Raw genomic sequence first — 5,770 nt, 5'->3', positions numbered from 1 at the left:
CATTTTACTATGTAAATTTTCACTCTTCATATATAGCATGCACAAAGAGAATAAATGACTTATATATTGGCCTCCTAAATAGTGTATAAATTGCTTAGTTTCAATTATTTGATAATCTTTAATGTTTCTGCATGTTGTGCACTGGAGAAATACGCAGACATTTTAATATGATGGAAAATCCTAATTTTTCTTTGAAAAATTGGCAGCAATATGAGTAAAAAACATGATAAAGCATCATAATCTATTTCTAAATGCTTTGCATTTTAATGTGGTTAAATTTAAGGCAATAAGTGATTTTATAGATTTTCCCTTGAGCTACATAGTTCTTTTCATATGTAATTATTCTCTGAGTGTGTTAAATAATGCTATGGTTCCCACAGCTGTATGCTGCTGCTGCTGCTGTGCTAAGTCACTTCAGTCGTGTCCGACTCTGCGCAACCCCATAGACAGAAGCCCACCAGGCTCCCCCATCCCCGGGATTCTCCAGGCAAGAACACTGGAGTGGGTTGCCATTTCCTTCTCCAATGCATGAAAGTGAAAAGTGAAAGGGAAGTATCTCAGTCGTGTCCAACTCCTAGCGACCCCATGGACTGCAGCCTACCAGGCTCCTCCATCCACGGGATTTTCCAGGCAAGAGTACTCGAGTGGGGTGCCATTGCCTTCTCCCTCACAGCTGTATACACATCTATCAATCATTAATGAGGCAGTTAACTGAAGCAAAACTATAAAAGATTTTCATTGCCCATCAGAGTCCTGCTTTAATTGACTTCTAAATATTTACAATTAAATTTTCTTTTTGAAATAATGATTGCAAATAATTTAGGATTCTCTTATTCACACAGAAATTAGAAGTTGTCTACTAATCAAAAGTGTTCTTTCTTTCTTTTTTTTTCCTTCTATGTAACAAAATCTTCAGTTACCACTATGGAGCCTGAGGAGATATTTTTACTAGATTTAAACCCCATCTCGCTTTCCATTCATACCCTCGCTATTTGTCTCCCTCGCACCTAAAATGGGACAAGGACATTTTGGGGAGGTCAGAAAGGGAAAGAAAACTCTTTTACCCCCCAATGGGATAAGGATAATGAGCCCAATGACAGATACTTTGGGAAAAACATTTATTGATTATGGTTTTGAAGGACCGCCTTTATTTCATTTTATTTATAATTGGAGGGTAATTGCTTACACTGTTATTTTGATTTATGTCATATAGCAACACAAATCACTCATAAGTATATTTAAATCCCCTCACTCTTGAACCTCCTTCCTCCCTTCCACCCCATTCTACCCTTCTAGGTTGTCACAGAGAACTGGTTTGAGCTCCCTGTGTCATACAGCAAATTCCCACTGGCTATCTACTTTATGTAGGATAATGTATATGTTTCAATGCAACTCTCTCAAATCATCCCATACTCTGCTTCCCTAACTTTGTCAACAAGTCTGTTCTCTGTCTGTGTCTTCATTGTTGCCCTGCAAATAGGTTCATCAGTATCATTTTTCTAGATTCTGCTTATATGTGTTAATATACAATATTAGTTTTTGTCTTTTTTTTACTTACTTCACTTTGTATAATAGGCTCTAGGTTAATTGACTTAATTAGAATGGACTCAAATGCATTCCTTTTTATGGCTGAGTAATATTCCACTGTATATGCATACAGTTTATTTTTCCATTCATCAGCCAATGGACAACTAGGTTGCTTACATCTTCTAGCTATTGTAAATAATTCTGCAATGAACATTGTTGTACATGTTTCTTTTTGAATTATGGTTTCTTCCTGCACAGTAGCAGGATTATTGAATCTTGTAATCTCCATATCATTTCCATAGTTATTGTATCAATATACATTTCCACCAACAATGCAAGAGGACTCCCTTTCCTCCATAAACTATTCAGCATTTATCAAGGGTTGAATTTTGATGATGGTCATTCTGACCAGTGCAAAGTGATACCTCCTTCTAGTTTTGATTTATATTTATCTAATAATGAGTGACACTGAGCATCTTTTCATGTGTTTATTAGCCATTAGTATGCCTTCTTTGAAAAAATGTGCTTAGGTGTTCTGCCAACTTTTTGATTGGGTTCTTGGTTTTTCTCATATTGAGCTGCATGAGCTGTTAATACATTTTGGAGATTAACCCTTTTGTCAGTTGTTTGATTTGTTATCATTTATTGCCATTCTGAGGGTTGTCTTTTTCCCTTGTTTATAGTTTTCATTGCTGAGCAAAAGCTTTTAAGTTTAATTAGGTCTTACTTTATTTTTGTTTTTAATTTCATTATTCTAGGAGGTGGATCAAAGAGGATCTTGCTGTGATTTATGTCAAGGAGGGTGCTGCCTATGTTTGCCTCTAGGAGCTTTACATTTTCTGGTCTTACATTTAATTCTTTAGTGCAGTTTGAGTTTATTTTTGTGTAGGTTGTTAGCAGGTGTTCTACCTTCATTCTTGTACATGTAACTATCCAGGTTTCTCAAACTACCACACAATTGCACTCATCTCACATGCTAGTAAAGTAATTCTCAAAATTCTCCAGGCCAGGCTTCAACAATATGTGAACTGTGAACTTCCTGATGTTCAAGCTGGTTTTAGAAAAGGCAGAGGAATCAGAGATCAAATTGCCAACATCCGCTGGATCATGGAAAAAGCAAGAGAGTTCCAGAAAACATCTATTTCTGCTTTATTGAATATGCCAAAGCCTTTGACTGTGTGGATCACAATAAACTGTGGAAAATTCTGAGAGAGATAGGAATACCAGACCACCCAACCTGTCTCTTGAGAAATCTGTATGCAGGTCAGGAAGCAACAGTTAGAACTGGACATGGAAAAACAGACTGGTTCCAAATAGGAAAAGGAGTACATCAAGGCTGTATATTGTCACCCTGCTGATTTAACTTCTATGCAGAGTACATCATAAGAAACTCTGGACTGGAAGAAACACAAGCTGGAATCAAGATTGCCAGGAGAAATATCAATAACCTCAGACATGCAGATGACACCACCCTTATGGCAGAAAGTGAAGAGGAGCTAAAAGCCTCTTGATGAAAGTGAAAGAGGAGAGTGAAAAAGTTGGCTTAAAGCTCAACATTCAGAAAACGAAGATCATGGCATCCGGTCCCATCACTTCATGGGAAATAGATGGAGAAACGATGGAAACAGTATCAGACTTTTTATTTTGGGTGGCTCCAAAATCACTGCAGATGGTGATTGCCTCCATGAAATTAAAAGATGCTTACTCCTTGGAAGAAAAGCTATGACCAACCTAGACAGTATATTCAAAAGCAGAGATATTACTTTGCCGACTAAGGTCCGTCTGCCCAAGGCTATGGTTTTTCCTGTGGTCATGTATGGATGTGAGAGTTGGACTGTTAAGAAGGCTGAGCACCAAAGAATTGATGGTTTTGAACTGTGGTGTTGGAGAAGACTCTTGAGAGTCCCTTGGACTGCAAGGAGATCCAACCAGTCCATTCTAAAGGAGATCAGCCCTGTGATTTCTTTGGAAGGAATGATGCTAAAGCTGAAACTCCCGTACTTTGGCCACCTCATGTGAAGAGTTGACTCATTGGAAAAGACCCTGATACTGGGAGGCATTGGGGGCAGGAGGAGAAGGGGACGACAGAGGATGAGATAGCTGGATGGCATCATGGACTCGATGGGCGTGAGTCTGAGTGAACCCGGGGAGTTGGTGATGGACAGGGAGGCCTGACATGCTGTGATTCATGGGGTTGCAAAGAGTCGGACATGACTGAGTGACTGAACTGAACTGATTCAGGTTTCTCAGCATCACTTATTGAAGAGTGTATTTTTCTCCATTACATATTCTTGCCTCTTTTTCTCAAAAATGTTTCCCATAGGTCCATGTGTTCATCTCTGGGCCATCTATCTTGTTCCATTGGTCTATATTTCTGTTTTTGTGCCAGTTCCATACTGTCTTGATGACTGTAGCTTTGTTGTATAGTCTGAAGTCATGGAGGTTGATTCCTCCCGCTCTGTGTTTCTTTCTTTAGATTGCTTTGGCTACTCAAGGTCTTCTTGGATTGATTCTTTCATCATCATGTAGTATCGATCCTTATCTGTTTTACATCATTTTCTTTTAGATTCCACGTATAAGGGATGTCATAAGATATTTCTACTTCTCTGTCTGAATTACTTCACTCCATATACCACTTTCTAGGTCCATCCCTGTTGCTGCACATGGCATTATTTTATCCGTTTTAATTACTGAGTAATATTCCATTGTATATACTTACCACATCTTCTTTATGCATTCCTCTGTCAATGGACATTTAGGTTGCTTCCATGTCTTGGCTATTATAAATAGTATGCAACAATGAACACTGGGTGTATGTATCCTTTTGGATCATGTTTTTCTCCAGATATATGCAAAAAAAGTGGGATTTCAGCATCTTACGGTAACTCTATTTTTAGTTTTTTAAAGGAATCTCCATACTGTTCTTCACAGTGACACTATAAATTTAATTTCTGTCCAAAAGTGTAGGATGGTTCCTTCTTTCCACACTCTCTCCAGCTTTTATTGTTTGTGGGCTTTTTGATGAGAGCCATTTTGGCTGGTGTGAGGTGATATACTACTGTAATTTTGATTTGCATTTCTCCACTAACTAGCTGTGATGAAGATCTTTTTGTGTGCCTATAGGCCATCTGTATGTCTTCTTTGGAGAAATGTCTATTCAGGCTTTCTGCTCATCTTTTGAGTGTTACTTTGATGTCGCTAAGCATCTTAACTTGTTTTAAATTTTGGAGATTAATCCCTTATCTGTCACATCATTTGCAAATATTTTCTCCCAATCTGTTTGTTGTCCTTTCATTTCATTTAGTGTTTCCTTTGCTGTGCAAAAACCTTTGAGTTTAATAGGTCCTGTTTGTTTATTTTTGTTTTTGTTTCCATTATTCTGGGAGATGGATCAAAAAAGATGTTGCTGTGGTTATGTCAGAGAGTGTTTAGCCTGTTTTCCACTAAGAGTATTATAGTGTCTCGTCTCACATTTAGGTCTTCAATCCATTTTGAACTTTTTTGTATTTGGAGTTAAAGAATGATCTAATTTCATTTTTTTCCATGTGAAAGTCCAGTGTTCCCAGTACCATTTGTTGAAGAGACTCTCTTTCTAACATTCTGTAGTCTTGCTTCCCTTGTCATAGATTAATTAACCTTAGGTGTGTGGACTAATTTCTGGCTTTTCTATCCTGTTCCATTTATCTATAGTTCTATTTTTGTGCCAGTCCTGGAAAATTCTGAAAGAGATGGGAATACAGACCACCTGACCTGCCTCTTGAGAAACCTATATGCAGGTCAGGAAGCAACAGTTAGAACTGCACATGGAACAACAGACTGGTTCCAAATAGGAAAAGGAGACGGTCAAGGCTGTATATTGTCACCTGCTTATTTAACTTATATGTAGAGTAAATCGTGAGAAACGCTGGAATAGAAGAAGCACAGGCTGGAATCAAGATTGCCGGGAGAAATATCAATAACCTCAGATATGCAGATGACATCACCCTTATGGCAGAAAGTGAAGAGGAACTAAAGAGCCTCTTGATGACAGTGAAAGAGGAGAGTGCAAAAGTTGGCCTAAAAATCAACATTCAGAAAACTGAGATCATGGCATCTGGTCCCATCACTTCATGGGAAATAGATGGGGAAACAGTGGAAACAGTGTCAGACTTTAATTTTTTGGGCTCCAAAATCACTGCAGATGGTGATTGCCTCCATGAAATTAAAAGATGCTTATACCTTGGAAGGAAAGTTATGACCAACC

Source organism: Ovis aries, chromosome X (genome assembly GCF_016772045.2).
Source record: "Ovis aries strain OAR_USU_Benz2616 breed Rambouillet chromosome X, ARS-UI_Ramb_v3.0, whole genome shotgun sequence".
In the NCBI taxonomy this organism is placed as follows: Eukaryota; Metazoa; Chordata; class Mammalia; order Artiodactyla; family Bovidae; genus Ovis; species Ovis aries.
The sequence above is the reverse complement of the archived record's forward strand: the minus strand, read 5'-3'. Positions refer to the sequence as shown.